The 17,515-nt window shown below is 32.6% G+C and overlaps 1 long non-coding RNA gene across 1 annotated transcript; it reads left to right on the top strand.

Moving 5' to 3' along the window:
* Positions 1-2,843: 2,843 nt before the first annotated feature.
* LOC140685506 (uncharacterized) lies at positions 2,844-17,154 on the top strand. Its single transcript, XR_012058753.1, has 4 exons — positions 2,844-2,889; positions 3,166-3,349; positions 6,736-6,872; positions 16,566-17,154. It is a non-coding gene; the product is annotated as an uncharacterized lncRNA (long non-coding RNA).
* Positions 17,155-17,515: the final 361 nt, after the last annotated feature.

The raw sequence follows: 17,515 nt of genomic DNA, 5'->3' as shown, positions 1-17,515 counted from the left end.
GGGTAGACGATATTTATATGACAGAGAGTAAGTATCAGGTAGAGACAGAATTCATAGTTAGGTCAAAGTAAAATTCCAAAGCATAGAATCATTCATATATTCAAAATACTTACTGATTACCTACAACATATCAGCTAATGTACTAAATTCTGAAAATATAAGGGCATTTTAAAAAATGACCTCACTCCTCAAGAATTTAAGCTTATCTGGAAAAGCTTATACATTTAATATAGAATGATAAGTGAAATTATGGAAATATGTACAGTATATGTAGAAGCAGAGAGAAGTAGCAGCTAAGTTTGGATGTGACAACCAAGTCCTCCAAGAGGTACAAAATTTTGAGCTGTGTTTGGAAAAAATTAAATAAGAAGTGAAAAGAAGACAGATGTCCTTAGGGAAATACAAGAGAGTGTGCTTTTTGTAGGAAAAAAAAAATGTTCTTACCATAAGTCACGAATGCGGTGGAAAAGAGAAAGAAAAGGTGATAGAACTTGCAATAGAGTCAAAAGGATGAGCCAAAGCTTGTAGGATTTAAATTGTAGGAAAATAAATTTGGAATTGATTCTGTAAGAAATTGGCAAAGTATTAAAGAATGATTGGCAAGACAGATTCATGATCAGATTTCAAATTCAGAAAGATTATTTCAGAAATATGGTAGAAACAGATCAGAAGAAGATAAAGTGGAATTAGAGGGACAAGCAAGAGGATGAGTACTAAATAAAATTAAAAATAGGAGAAATGAAAAACCTGAAATTAGCCAATAGCACAGGGGATAAAAAGGAAGAGTTTAACTGAGAGATAGTAAAAAGAAGTATTAACACATCATTGTATTGATCTGGGGAAGAATTATAGATAATTCACAAGATGCTGTTTGAAGTGCCTGGACTATAGGGTCATTCATCAAAATAAGGAAGATAGGAAGTTAGGGAGAACTAACTCAGAATTTACTTTTTATATTAATTGTAGGTTCCAATTGAAAATTCATGGAGAGCTAACTAGTAGACAGCATACAGTTTGGGGGTCCCAAAATTTAGCTTTACAAGTTATAATCACATGACGGTAAAAGGCATGAGTATATTGGGCAGGCCCAGGAGAGCATGTAAATTACACAGAGAAAACAGATGAGAATCCAAAATAGGATTTGGAGAAATAACCAGAAATACCCATATTTAAGAAAAGATAAAGATTGAGAAACCAGTTAATTTCATTAGGTTGCAAATGTCAAGCTTACAGGGGCTACTACATTACTGTATCACTAGTTACTAAAATAAGTTTATTGATGAATATAAAAATTGCTTAAGTTTGCAAAAGAATCAAAATATACATCTACAAAGGGAAGTAAAAACAACTAACAGTTAAAAGTCCATGGATTGATTTGACTACAGATTAGACACTGCTGAGTAAAGAATTAATGAAATAGAAAATATATAAGAAAAAATTATCTAGAATGCAAGAAATTAGACAGAAAAACTACAGGGTTTAAAATATAGAAGATAAAGAAGATATTACAAAATATAAAGATCTAGTAGAAGAGGAAATAAGAGACAGAGGAATTTTTTAATGGAATGAATGGAAATGCCTAGAACTGAAGTAAAATATCAGATTCAGTAAAACAAATATTTAAGCGCATTCAAAAAATCAAATAAACCACAAACAGCATAAGCAAAATAAATTTATATTTATGTAAAATTTCAGAATGCAAACTAAATAGGTTATAAAGGCAACAAAAGACACCATTTACCTGTAAATGAAAGACAACTGAGTCAACAGCTGTCTTCTCAAAAAAAAAGAAAAAAAAGAAAATTTAAATTTGCATGCACTAAAATGTAAAAAGCAAACTTTAACTTGGTTGTTGTTGTTTAATATTACCTTTTGTGAATAGAGTAGATACCAAATGGCCATGTAGCTTAAAAAAGTTCTCTTCCAGATAATCCAAACATTCTGTGAATATAAAGTCCCACATTTCCTGGTGTGTTCTGGGAATTCCAATACATTTTAGATGGAGAAGTTCACCATGAAAAAGTTCACTGCTGAGTTCACTTATAAAGTTGGAGGAACTCTGGCCCAAAGGTGAAGGTTCCCCTCCATCCCCTGGCCTTAGTGCAGCTCAGGTGGAGATCTGAATGCAGCTTGGCAGCTTGGGAGGCCTAAGTGAAGGGTGGGGGGAAAGCATAGTTTTAATACCCAGGCCCACTCCTGGGAAAGGGACCATCAGGGCTTGGTGCCTGGTCTCCTGGCTGGTTTGTAAAAGCCCCTTGTAATGCACTGATTTTCATAACCTCTTCCAGGAACTTGAGTACTTTTAGCATCTCTGCCATCTCTTCTCATTTAGACAGCAGGAATCTCTCTTTCTTCAGTTCTTGGACCAGAGAATTGACATCCTTCCTCAAATTCAGGCTGACCATCATCACCATTTTGAAAGTGTCAGTGAAGCTGGGTATGTTTAATGACTCTTTCTCTAGCCTGGAATTCTGTACAGATGTCTCCATCCCAGCATACTCCTTTTTAGAAGCACAAAGCTTGTCAATGAGGTAGGCAACTTCTAACAGACTGAACAAGTCTGAAAGCAAATAAGACACCCACCAATAAGTTGAGGACAGGCAGACACCCCACGGTCTCCTACTGGATTCACTGTGGAAAGTGGACCATAAACTCAGGCCATTGGGCAGCAGCAACACCAGGACTGCACTCAGCTTCCTAATGATCAGCCGAAAGCCAAGCTCCACAGAGGTTGGCAGCCCCTCCATAGCACTGATCCACCACAGGATCCATCACAGGGCTCTGTCCAGTTACTATGGATCTACCAGCCACAACAGACCCCAGGGGACACCCTAACATTCCACCTGGAACTCAACCAGCAACTGACATCCTGGATTGGTCAGTTATCTGGTCAGTGTTTGGGAGAGTGTGACAGAGGAAAGGGTTGTAACTAAAATGTGACTCTCTCCATTATTGTCTAATTGTAATTTTTTCTTACCTCTTTTTTGTTAAGCTTATATCAATATAAAATAAAAATATAGTGAAATGTGTCCAAAAAATATTCTCTTCCAATTAAAATTCTAAGTGGCTATTTTTGTGTTATGTAAATCCACCTCTATCTCTCATAGCTAATTTATCCAAGATTTAGATTTTCCCTAACAAAAATAATCAAGTTTTTTTTTTCAGAATTTAAATTTTCATAGAGATAAATGAAGATTGGAATTTAAAGATGAGTCTTTGATGATAGTACCCTGCTGAGAAGATTCTTTTTGGATTATTTTGTTTCTAACTAAACCCATCAAATAAAGAAATTTGTTAAAACTTTCAGGACATTGGTGAATAAAAAGATATACAAAAGGTTAACATTTCTGTAAGTAACAATAAAAATATTAAATTGACTAGTAATGTAATATCACATAATAGGGAATAAGTGGTACATATTTCTATTATTGTGCTTGATTCTATGTATATTTCCCTCCAGAAATTAAGATACCTAAGAAAAGTTCTAGAATTCAATTCTCACTTTCTTTGTGATCTGTGTATATGTGTCATGGGAAAGAAGTACATGTTATAAGATGTTCATCAACAGATGAATGAATAAAGAATATATATATATATGTATATATGTGTGTGTGTATATATATATATATATATATATATATAATGGAATACTACTCAGTCATAAAAAAGAAAGGAATTTTGCTATTTGCAACAACATGGATGGACTTGGAGGGTATTATGCTAAGTGAAAATAAGTCAGAAAGACAAATACTGGATGATATTACTTATACATAAGATCTAAAAAATACAAGAAACTAATGAATATAACAAAAAGGAAACAAAATCACAGATATAGAGAACAAACGAGTGGTTACCACAGGATTAAGAGGTACAAATTACTAGGTATAAAATGAGCTGCAGGGATATATTGTACAACACGGGGAATAGAACCAACATTTTATCGTAACTATAAATGCAGTGTAAACTTTAAATTTGTGAATAACTAAATTTTACACCTATAACTTGTATACTATTGTACATCAACTATACTTCAATAAAAAACAAAAGAGAACACATACTATAAAAATTATGATATTCAGGTATTTGGTTAAAACTTCATGAATACCCTCAGATATATATATATGTAATTTACATATAATATTAGTATTTAATCTGAACTTTTCATTATAAATGACTTAAATTCTTTGAGGGTTGATTATAAAAAAAATGATTGATCAGGAACTTAAAAATATAATACATTTTATTTTAAAATAAAATTGTATTAAATGTTGTGGTTTCTGTGTGACCAAATTATTATTAAAATATATTGATGTAATTTAGGCTGCCCTAGATTAATCACAATTTGCCAATGAGAAACTGTAATTTATATTTTGAAAACCCTTTCTAGTGAAAATTTCTCCTTGGTTTAAGGAGAACATAGAAATAATACTGAGAGCTTTTGAGAACAAGAAGGCATTTATCACAGTTACTTTGTAAGTTAATATCATATTATTTGTAACTCATTTATTCAGAATTTTAAAAAATTCTTCTAACTTTAAAAAAGTAAAGTTGAACTTTTTCATGTGTCATGAAAAGAAAATTCACTAATAAAATTAGTTATTTATAGGAGATTATTAGGGGGATTAAATTCATTTAAGAAAGCAGCATGCTTCCAAATCGTAAAGAAATCATTTCATTCTATGAGAAATGAACAACTTTTCCCCATTCCTGCTTTCCGTGAGGAGAACTTTCCCTAGTGGTACTTTTGGCCTTTTTTTTTTTTTGTCCCTTTACTCACGTTCTCTCTAATGAGGTTCTGATCAGCCAAACTATTAGCTAATTGGAAAACTTAAGAAGAATAATGCTTTGGTGTAAGCCAGTCCCAAGGGTCACCTCAGCTGCTACTGCCCTGGGGCATCTGTTCAGGAAAGGGAAGCCTGCCCACACCCAGCACCCCAATTCTGGCCTTCAGGAAGCAGCTGGGCTGTCACCCAGTGCTGTGTCTTCAACCTGGCCATTATGAATAATAACAGTGATATTCTGTTGGCTTTTTTATTGTTTTAAAGTATTTCTCAAATTTAACAATTTTCAGTCAGTAAAGAAAAATGTTACATATCAGGCACTGACTAGGACCAACCAACATATAGAGATAAGATGCTAACCTTCCAGAATTTTAGATCTTATTGAAAGAAAGGGAAACATTTCAACATTTGGTTAGTTTAGAGTTTACATCATCACAGTATTTAGCTAATAATACAGAAATAAATGACTGGCTAATTGCTTGAATGCCATTTATTGTGCATCTTGGGGCTGAATTCAACTCAGAGGAATTTTGTAGTTCATTAGCTTCTATGTGTTTCCATGATCTGGGAAATTAAGAAAATGCTGCTGATGCAAGGCTCCATCTTTCTGAACTGTGGGTACAGTTTTAGAATATAGGGCTAAAGTGAATGTCTAAACAAAGCTTGGATTTCAAAGTGAATAATGGATCAAAGCAGGCTTGAAACCAAATAACAGATTAAAGACAGGGCTTGTTTTTGCAAAAGTGATATGAGTAGCTACAGAGTGTGCTGTCAGATTTTCTCTAAGGTTTCAGTGGAACCATTTTTTTTTCTTTTCCAGACTTGTGATAAGCTGATTTAATTCCATTTTTCCCAGTAACTACAAAGACAATGTGTGTACTGCAATTGAAATGGTCCAAAATAAACCTTAAATACACAATGCATGGGGCATTAATTAAGAAGGATAATTGGGGTGGAAAATGGGAGCTGAGAGTCTTGGACATAGGTCCAGTATATAGATATTTCAAGTGGATCTGTGTAAGCCAAGATAGATGTGTGTGTGCGTGTATATAGATAGATAGATAGATAGATAGATAGATAGATAGATAGATAGATAGATCAATGACATATATTGTCATTGATACATGTATTGATTGATATACACATTGATATTGATATATACATTGATATTGATATACAGATATACAATATTGGTATACATATAATCAATATCAGTGACAATGCAAAGAGGAAAAAAATAGAGGCTTAATGTATTGTTAAGTATTTTGTACTTAGTATAACCAATAAATCTACTGAACACCATTTTGTTTTTTTTGCAAAAACCAAAGAGTAATCAGATATCTATTCTTTCCATACAAGAATATATATGAAGCAAAGGCCAACCAGTGTGGAAAAAAAGCATCAGAAAACTGAAAGGATCAGAGTGGTATTATCCTAGCTTGATGAAGGACATGAGAGAAATTCTATGCCAGATAATATTCAGTGGTTTTATACACTGTCAGCAAAATACACTTGTACAAGCAGAAATAATGAGAATTAAAATCCATAAACTCAATGCAGAGTCTATGTTCTCATTGTGCTAAGCCACCAGATGCAGGCCCAGGAAGATATGGCCAATTTTTTTTTTTTTGTCATCACGCCAACCAGGAAAAAAAATACGCATTACCAGAATTAACGTGCTGTATGACTTTGTGAATGTCCCTTCAAGCTGTCGGTATTCTTGCCAATACAGCAGCACCAATAACCAACAGGAGTATGGACTTATTTCAAGCCCAGGTGTCGAGCAATTTGAAATGCATGAGTTCCTTGTTGTGAAACAATCATTCCCTCCGAGGCTCATATTGTCCTCATCACTCCATGAACTATGCACATAGTGAATATGGATTTACTTGCTTTTCTCGATGCAAACTTCCAAGAAGATGAGACTCTCACCGTTTCTTGCTCTCTTTACAAGTCCTTGCAGCAGGAAATCAGGGAGGCAAGCTGCAAGAAAAAAAGGAAGGCACTGGATTAGAAAACTGTCCTAAAAGATTCTACAATGATGGCATCACAGGAGAGCAACATCCATCCAACAGACAGCCTCTGACTCAGGCAAGTACCCGATTTAGCATCATTGAAGGGATCCCATCCAATAGAAGTAAACTGGAAAATTTCCAGCTGCAAACACAATAGGAATTCCTAGGTTGCTATTCCTAGGATTTCTTACTATTCCTTACTTTTTCTTAATGATTGTCTTCCTTATTTCTTCTGATTGTCCTTTTCAGCTGTTCTCTCTATCACAAAACACCAAAGAGAATTATGAACAAAGTCTCTAATGTCCTAAACATGATTTTATTATAAAATAATTTGCAATTTTTTATATCCTTTAGCAGACTTACCCTTTCCCCAGGGGAAAATTACGATGATAATTGTAGAGATATGAGTCCCCCAAATGATAGATTCAGAATTATTTCCTAATATTATGCCAATATTTAAAATAAAGACAGTAAAGGGCTTAATGTAATTACTTAAGCTCATTTTATAATGTTGCAATCAACAGTGATAAATATACTTGGAAAATACAAATTCACCATGCAGTCTATTGAAGGTCATACAGAGGAAAATTCTACAGCTAAAAATCATATCTTCTCTTTCAGTAATAAGCAATTTATGGTAGAAAACAACAAATCACTCCACTAGACTGACCAGAATTAGTAATGTGACTAAGTATTTTGATAGAAATGTAGGATCTGAAGTCAGTCTAGGATCCAATTATAGTTTTACGACTCATTAGCTGAATGGCTTCAAGCAAGTAAATAAATCTCTGTGTCTTACTTTTCTCATCTGTGAAATGGAAATAGTAACGGTACCTACCTATAGGGTTCTTATGACAGTTTTTCTTAATATTGCTAAAGTGACAAGAATAATGCTTGAAATACAGTACATGATCAATAGAATTTGAGAATTAAAGCAAATATTGTTTTGTTCAATTCAGTAACGCTCACGTCTCTGGTACATTTAGGAAACAGAAAATTCTTAGTATACATCAAAAAAAAATATCTAAAGCCCCTGTGTTCTTTTTAATGATGATTTATAAGTCTATTTAGAAAGACTATCAATAGAAATATAAGGACATTTTAGAAAGAAAAAAATAATAGGAACTATTTTAAATAATCTATCCACAATATACATTTGTAAGGTGTTATGATATTGTTCATTTAAATATTCATCTGAGAAACTTCCTTATGTCTCCCAGGAAGAAGTTTATAAAAGTATGTTGAACGCATTTCTTTATATATGGATATATAAATGAAATATGCCCAAAAGCTTTTTTTGGAAATCTCTAAGCTCAAAATTTGCCCATAAGATGAGTTTTTGGAGTGAATAGTTTTATGGCTAAGGTATCAAGACTGTACCTTAATTATAGCAGCAGGAATGGTGCTAGCCTCATGAATTTAATAAACACTTTCCTGGAAAATTATTCACCAATTGGAAAAAAAATAGATCCATGTTAAAAGATACATAGTATACATAGTCTTACAAAAATAAGATGCTAACAGAATTTTCAGTGCAAATTAAGGTTGCTTCTAAAACAAGGAACAATGAGCAACATATTTGCAAACATAAAAAGAATTTTGAATTGCATCTGCAGCTTTGTTTGCAATTATAATACAACAGTCATTCATCCCATTACAAAGGAGCTTGTGAGCTTTGTTAGCTCCTTATTGGTGTTATGAGACAAACAAAAAAGATTCCTTACTGTATGTTCAGACTGTTCATAAAATATCTGAATGCCCCCTCCCCAAATCAAACTGCACATTACATGTTCTAAATAGTAGGAGGAAATTTTCCTTACTCTCCAAGCGCATCATGAGTATTTCCAGGAATCGCTTTATAGACTTTGTGGAATTATAACAGAAAGAGAAATGTTGATATTCTACAGGCAATTTTTTTCTTTTTCTTTTTAAATCGAGGAATATCTTTAAAGCTAAAAAGAGAAGGTTAAAATCTGAGTTTTATAAGGGTGAGTTATTTAGGAGTATAAAGTTTTTTTTTAAGTAATAATTCAACATTATCTAATCTTTTCTTCACACAAACTCATCTTTATTTTTTTATTGATTTCTATTTAAAGAGAGAAATGGGTGTGCATAATGATTACTGAAATTGATGGCTGTCACTTTCTATTAATTAAAGCCATTTTTGTTGGGATAGATCCCTGACTCAGTTTTGTGGGTCTCATTCTCTGTTATGATCCTCCATCCATGTTAGGTGAAGAAAATGGACCTTATGGGAAATTCAACACTTTCCACTTGTGATCACATCACTTATAGTTTGCAAAGGTCCCAGAGTTGGAATATGAACACTGAACAGGCAGTGGACGCTCCTGTTCCCTCAGACCCCAACCTCCACCAAGTTTGCTCCTCTCATTCTTGACTTGCATCTCACCAACCAGTGCTGGCTCCTTCAGTTTTTCTAATTTGAGAGAATATCTGCAATTTACTCAGTCTTAGCTACACTTGGTGAGAGGGGAGGCTACAATACACCCTGTAACTCTGTAATTGTTGCCATCCTTACCAATTCCCAAGCCAGGCTTCTATTGAGGGGAAAGTAGTCCTTCTTTAAGCAGCAGCAAGGGAAATTCTCAAATACAGCCCTTTATTATATAAGAGCATGTGAGAAAGAATAGCACTGGCCTAAAGTTATTACTGATTAATCAGGCAATCAATCAAAGAGTAAATCAAAAGAATTCAATGTCACAAGTTAAAAATCAACCTGCTGAAACATTATCTCAATAATGTCTCTCAGGTGAACCTCCCAAATGATATACCTTTCCCCTCAGATTGCTATAAAGGTAATAGAATTTCAAGGTTATACAACATCAAACGACTAAATGTCTATTGCCTGGGTATATTGCCCTAAGAGAACATTGCTGAGATTTATGTTGGATAATGTTTTGCCTATATTTTCCTCTACAAGGTTATTAGTGTGTTGTCTTGTGTTTAAATCTTTAAGCCATTTTGAATTTATTCTGTGTATGGTGTGACGGAGTATTCTAACTTCATTGATTTACATGCAGCTGTCCAGTTTTCCCAATACTGTTGATGAACAGATTATCTTTACTCCATTGTATATTCTTATCTCTTTTGTCAAAGATTAATTGACCAAAAGTTTGTGGGTTTATTTTTGGATTCTCTATTCTGTTCCATTGATCCATATGTCTGTTTTTGTACCAATACCATGCTGTTTTGATTACTGTCACTATGTGGTATTGTCTGAAGTCTAGAAGGGTTATTCTTCTAGCTTCATTCTTTTTCTTCAGTAATGCTTTGGCCATTCTGGGTCTTATATGATTCCCTATACATTTTAAGATTACTTGCTCTAATTCTGTGAACAACATACTGGGTAATTTGATAGGGATTGCATTAAATCTGTACATTGCTTTAGGTAGTATGGAGTTTTTAACAATATTAATTTTTCCAATTCAAGAACATGGGATATCTTTCCATCTCTTTAAATCATCTTTAATTTCCTTAGTCAATGTTTTGTAGTTCTCTGCATATAGGTCTTTCACTTTCTTGGTCAGATTTATTCCTAAGTATTCTATTTTTTGGATACAATTTTAAAAGGGATTGTTTCTTTACTTTCCTTTTCTGATATTTCATTGTTAGTGTAAATAAATGTCACTGATTTCTGTATATTAATCTTGTATCCTGCCATCTTGCCAAATTCTTTTATTACCTCTAGTAGTTTTTGTGTAGAGCCTTTAAGATTTTCTATATATAGAATTATGTCATCCATATATTATGATAATTTTATCTCTTCTCTTCCAATTTGGATCCATTTTATTTCTTTTTCTTGTCTAATTGCTATAGCTAGGGCTTCCAACACTATATTAATAGAAGTGTTGAAAGTGGGAATCCTTGTCTTGTTCCAGATTTTAGGGGGAAAGCTTTCAGTTTTTCATCATTGAGTATTATGCTGGCTGTAGCTTTGTCATAAATATCTTTTACTATGTTGATATATGTTCCTTCCCAAAACCACCCTGGTAAGTTTTTATCATACATGGGTGTTGAATTTTATCAAATGCTTTCTCTGCATCTATTGAGATGATCATGTGATTTTTGTCCTTCTCCTTGTTAGTATGGTGTATCATGTTGATTGATTTGCATGTGTTGAACTATCCTTGTGTCCCTGGAATGAATCCATCTTGATTATGGTATATGATCTTTTTTATGTGTTATTGGATTCTGTTAAAATAAACAAATGGGACTTGATTAAACTTACAAGCTTTTGCACAGCAAGGGAAACCATAAGCAAAACAAAAAGACAACATGCAGAATGGGAGAAAATATTTGCAAAAGATGAAGCCGAAAAGGGCTTAATCTCCAGAATATATAAACAGCTCATACAACTTCACAACAACAACAAAATAAAACCCAATCCAAAAATGGACAGAAGACCTAAACAAACAATTCTCCAGTGAAGACATAAAAATGGCCAATAGGCACAAGAAAAAATGCTCAATATCGCTAATCATCAGAGAAATGCAAATCAAAACTTTAATGAGGTATCACCTCACACCAGTCAGAATGGCCATCATCCAAAAGTCCATGAATGATAAATGCTAGAGAGGGTGTGGAGAAAATGGAACCCTCCTACACTACTGGTGGGAATGTAGTTTGGGGCAGCCATTATGGACAACAGTATGGAGATTCCTCAAAAAACTAAAAATAGGCTTACCGTATGATACAGCAATCCCACTTCAGGGCATATATCCAGAGGAAATCTTAGTTCAAAAAGACACCTGCTCCCCAATGTTCATAGCAGCACTATTTACAATAGCCAAGACATGGAAATAACCTAAATGTTCATTGACAGATGACTGGATAAAGAAGTTGTTGTATATTTACACAATAGAATACTACTCAGCCATAAAAAGTAATAAAATAATGACATTTGTAGCAACATAGATGGATCTGGAGAATGTCATTCTAAGTGAAGTAAAAGCCAGAAAGAGAAAGAAAAATACCATATGATATCACTTATATGAGGATTCTAAAAAAACAAAAAGACAGACAAGTTTATCTACAAAACAGAAATATACTCACAGACATAGAAAACAAACTTACGGTTATCAAGAGGGGAAGGGGATGAGAAGTGATAAATTGGGAGTTTGAGATTTTCAGATACTAACTACTTTATATAAAATAGATAAACAACAAATTTCTACTGTATAGCACAGGGAACTATATTCAATATCTTGTAATAACTTATGGTTAAAAAGAATATTAAAACAAATATATGTATATTCCTATATGACTGAAATAGTGTGCTGTACACCAGAAATTGACACAATATTATAAACTGACTATACTTCAATAAAAATATTACAAAAAAAACTAAATGTGAAAAGTTGATAAAATCACCTGTGCAAAACTGAAAAATATAGATCACAGCCCTGTCTATTCAGAAATGCCATAAAGCTTCAAATTTTCATTAAGATCAAAGAGGAAAATTATAAATATCTTCCCCCAAATGATGATTCTTTATTTGCACCAGATGTTCTGCCCACCAGCCCATGTAGAAACAGTTTGTTCTTATCAAAATATGAGCATCACTTGGGATTGCTTGGGTCTTCTGTTTGTTTGATATTTTATCCCATGGTCAGTTATATGTTTGTTAATATCAGGATTCAAAAGCGGCCAAATGAAAAATTGTGTAATTGCATTTTACCAAAAAATTCTGAGCATTTGTCCAGTAAATAAAGTATTAGTTGTTAATAATAGGACTGGGGAACACCAAATATTTCATCTCACAAAATGCCATAGCTAGGATAAAAACACTGCCATTATGAATATAGAAAATAATATATTTTCTAAACTAGAATTTTGTACAAAATTTAAAATTCATGAAAACAATGAAATTCTCAGAGTATATAAATTTCAAGTCATTCATAATTAGGATAATTAGATTTTTCTTTAATGTTTGAGATATAGTGTTATTTAGAATGTGAAATTTTTGTTATTTTTCTGAAGTGCCATGAACAAGAAATTAAACATGAAATTATTCGATGGTTATATAAGGGAAGAATTTCAATAACAAAGTAAATATGTTCCTAACACAGATTTTAAGCAAGTCAGAAAAAGATCAACTTCATCTACAATTGTACAAAATTAATCCATATTGGCTTTTTGTTTTCTTTCAAAATAATCTTTGTAATAATGTCTATAAATCTAACTTATCATATGGCAATTTAATTTGGCCTCATAACAAAAATCAGACATATACATGACATACATATACACACACACCCTTCCATATATATTTAATTTAATTATCAGTAAATATAGACCTTGGTGTAGATATTACCATATTTTACATGTCAAATTATAAATTCTAAACCTAGGATATTGTTACTATGGCTATAGATGGTCCTATTGATATGATTTCAGGACTGAAAATGGAAATGAATATATATTTTATCACAATATACTTTATTGTTCAAAGTGAAATGAACAATTTCAAAATTATTTATCTGGTCATTTAGTCATATAGATTTTTAATTAAAAGTCATCTAGTGGAGAGGCCAATACTCCATTGCAATTAATATTCCTCTTACCCTCCATAGTTTTTGTTGATGTAAGCCTATGACAATTTATAATTCTTTTGAAACACTTTCATTTTTTGACATAATTCCAGTTTATAAATTCCTTTGACAATCTTTAAACAATCCTGAATGCATATTTTAAATATTTTAATGTTTTCTGTGGTGTTATCTTGTGACTGTAGTGTACAGAGTAATAGAGCTTCCATTTGCAACTCTGAGATAATTAAAGGAAATCTGAATGTAGGATTCAAACGTTATCACTGCATCATACTTTTTTACAATAAGAACATATTTTATAACTTAGCCAGCAAGTCACTTTTGATAATCATGCTTGTTGTAAAATAATTCCACCATGATTAAAGTATTTGATATACATCTCTTGTTCAATGATATCTTATGAATTACATTTTGTAATGAAAAAGTTAAAAACAATAAATTAATCACACAGCATTTAATTTTGCCAAATAGCACGAAGAACACTATTAAATCTAATCAGTATGGAAGTCATTAGATAAACAGGGAATATGGTATGAGTCTGTCAGTCTGTGAAATTGTGGGCAGGGGAATTTTTCGACTCTTTTGAAGCTACAGAGTGAGGAAGAATTAAAATGAAAATGATCCTTGCTTTAAGAGAAAGATGGAGCTGGGGCTCTATTTTCTTTCTATTAAAATATTCATAAGCTCACAGTACTCCTCAACTAGTAAAAAAAAAAATTAAAAGGCAAGAAAATAAATCTTTTAAAATTCCTTTCATAATAGAGAAATTTCAAATATGCAGTAAGAGTTCCATTTCTGCTTATGAAGTAATGCCAAAATTTACTGAAATAGAAGAGGGTGGTTGAAAATCCTATCTGTACCTTTGTGTCTATAAACTAAATTAATTACACACGTATATGCTTGTAATCTCAAATATGAATAATGAATTGTTAAGTATTTTTCATGAGTATAACTTGAACCTTCTGAGCCAAGATGCAAATTATTAATCAGGACAAAAATAATTCTTAATTGACCAATTTTAAACAGTACTTTAGAAAATTATTTTATTTTGCTCTAAGTATTATAGGAAACATCTAAATTTAATTTTAGGATTAGATTATCTAATTCTTAATAATGAGTATTAGACATGTTTCCTCTGATAACAGAGTGAAGTAGTAAAAATGAGAACCAGCATATTATATATTTAAGTGTGAAGTCAATATAAATACATTTATAAATTTAAACATATTTAAATGTATATACACATTTCTCTTTAAAGGATCTTTTTAACTTTAAAGGCAAAATATCTTTGCATAATTTCTACATTTTCTCTTAAATCTTTTTTTTTGAGTATATTAATTACCTTCCAGATTATAGACAATGATATATTGGTTCTTCTCTTAATAACTTTGAATTTATTTTTTTAAAATACACATAATTTATAAACCTTAAACCAAGATAATGTTAAACCAATGTTGAAGATCTATTTGAAGTGCCAGCCTTAAGAGATATATTTAAGACTTAAATGATATAACAGCCAAATAGAATCTGGGGAACTTAGTTTGGAACCTGATACAGATAAATAAACTTTAACAAAAGTTATTTGTGGAAAGGAGGGGAAATTCTATTATGGATTGTGTATTAGATAATATTAAAGATTTACTTTGCATTTTCTTAGCTATAATAATGATATTGTGATTTCATAAAAAATTTTTATCTTTATCACTGCCAATACCACTCCCATTTCATGGTCCCTAGACCCCACTTCCATTCCCCATTTCATATTTTAGATTAATTGCTTCATCCTTTCCCAATATGCTTAATGCAATTAGGTTGCTTCGAATCCTTCAGGGAAGGGAAGGGAAAAGAAAAGGGATGGAGAGGAGAAATCAACCTACACCTAGGCTACAGATAATTGAGTGATTATCTTTAACCTGGGGGAGGTTAGCTATTAATGCTCATTGGTACATACGGGAAAAAGCATCCTTATTACATATGTAAACTCAGACTACCAATCCACCCTAGCATCAGCACAAGGAGGGTAGGATTACTTCTTATATCCCCTATGTTTAAACTGTGCACCTTTCTCAGTCTGTATCTTTGACACTTCTTTAGGCTTCTCCTATTTTTTTTAATTTATCTCTTTAGTAAAATGGGGCTCAGTGGGATATGCCCTAAATCCTGACATGAATCTGAATGTTTTTTTCCCGCCAGACTGTGATGTTTCTGAATGTGAAGTTCATTAGAAACATTGTCTTTTTTATCTCTCCAAGGGATTGCTTGCAACATGCCCTTCCATATGCACAGGAAAGTCTTTCTGAATCTCTTGCTCCAGGGAAGCCTCTGTCTGCCAGGAGCAGCGAGGCAACTGGACTCAGCAGCTGGCAAGAGCATCTCTTTGGCCACACAGAGCAGCAGGCAGGCCAGCCTTCCATGCATGTATTTTTGTGTCCACCATCAACCAACGCATTTATGAGTTGCCAATTTGCTCGGGCAGGGCAACTTTGAGAAGTAGGCCAGCTTGATTTTTGGTACATGTCTCTCATCATAAACTCAATCCCATTCTCTGGCCAGGCTGACAAGTATTATTTCAAAAGATAAGCCTCATGTTAAAAAAAAATCTCAAAGGTAATTTTTACTTTAATTTACTAAGTCTCTATAAATCATCTGAGACAAATGATAACATTAATGTATAGGACCTAAACTTACCATTCAAAAATATATTCCTGTAAGCCAGCAAGAGAAAGAAAATACCATATAATATTACTCATATGTGGAATCTAAAAAAAAAGAAGAAAGAAAAGAAAAAATGAGAAAGAAGACACTAATGAACTTGCCTATAAAACAGAAAGAGACTCATGGACATAGTAAACAAATTTATGGTTACCTATGGGGCTGGGGGTGGGAAAGGATAAACTGGGAGATCAAAATTTGCAAATGCTAACTACTATATATAAAACAGATAAAAAATAAATTTCTTCTGTATAACACAGAGAACTATATTCAATATCTTGTAGTTACCTATAATGAAAAAGAATATGAAAATGAATATATGTATATATATATATGACTGAAACATTATGCTATACGCCAAAAATTGACACTTTGTAACTGACTACACTTCAGTTAAAATTATATATTCATATATATATATTTCTCAATTATAATAATCATCATTAAATTTATCCTTTCCTCCTTTTTTATTGTATAATCAAATTAAGGATTGAAAATTCGAAAGAAAATGAGGTAAAAGAGACAAGAAGAAAGCAGTTAGAAGGGAAAGCAGAGGAGCGAGAATAAGAAAAGTCAAACGAGGTTTAAGGGAAGAAATAAGAGACAAAGCAAGAGAGATGAGAAGAAATGATGATACAGGTAAGACAAGAGAAAGGAGAAGGAACAAAGAATTGAGAGCAATGAGGGAAAACAAGAGAAGAAAAGATGATCTGACGTTAAAGACATTCTCATGCTTTTGCCTTCTCTTCTTATCCAAATATCAGAATCAGGTGCCCATTCTGGGATCCTCTTTTAAAAGAGTTTTGTGGAAAAAAAATTCATTGAAACTGGAATTTTCATGTTGTGTCTCAAAACTTTACTTATCAAAATCTTTACTTACAATAAGAACCAAGTATGCAACTCTATTGCTAATGACTGGTTCATGTGTAGTAGATCAGAAATGTTGGATGCGAGCTGTTATTTAGCAGAGATTCAGCTTCAAAGATCCTTATGTGATACTGTAGCTTCACCCAAGAAAGAGCTGGAACAGTCTATTTTAAACTCTACAATAAAGGAAGAACTCATTACTGTGACTCATTCATTTTCTCTGAAATAGCTTCAGTCCCTCACTAACCATACATAGACATTTTCAGGTGATTTTAAAATAGAGTTTTTGTTCATGCCAAAGAACTGACCTCTTGAATGACATCATTTTTTTTTTTCATTCTTAAGAACAGCAGTAATTTTCTTCTATGGCTTTTCATCACCATCCAGAGACCAGTTTTCTGCCCCATGTGGATTTACTTGAAGAACAAATATAATATTATGGTGGATAATCTATATATTAAAAGTACTATTCAGATAGTGACTAATGCTTCTTAAAATTTTCCAAGTTCACATTGTATTTAGACTGCCCCCACAGTATGATGTGCAATGAAGTTTTTAGCTTAGAAAAATA

The sequence above is a fragment of the Vicugna pacos genome, chromosome 14 (assembly GCF_048564905.1).
Source record: "Vicugna pacos chromosome 14, VicPac4, whole genome shotgun sequence".
In the NCBI taxonomy this organism is placed as follows: domain Eukaryota; kingdom Metazoa; phylum Chordata; class Mammalia; order Artiodactyla; family Camelidae; genus Vicugna; species Vicugna pacos.
Note: the sequence above shows the minus strand (reverse complement) of the source record. Positions and strands in the feature narration are given on the sequence as shown.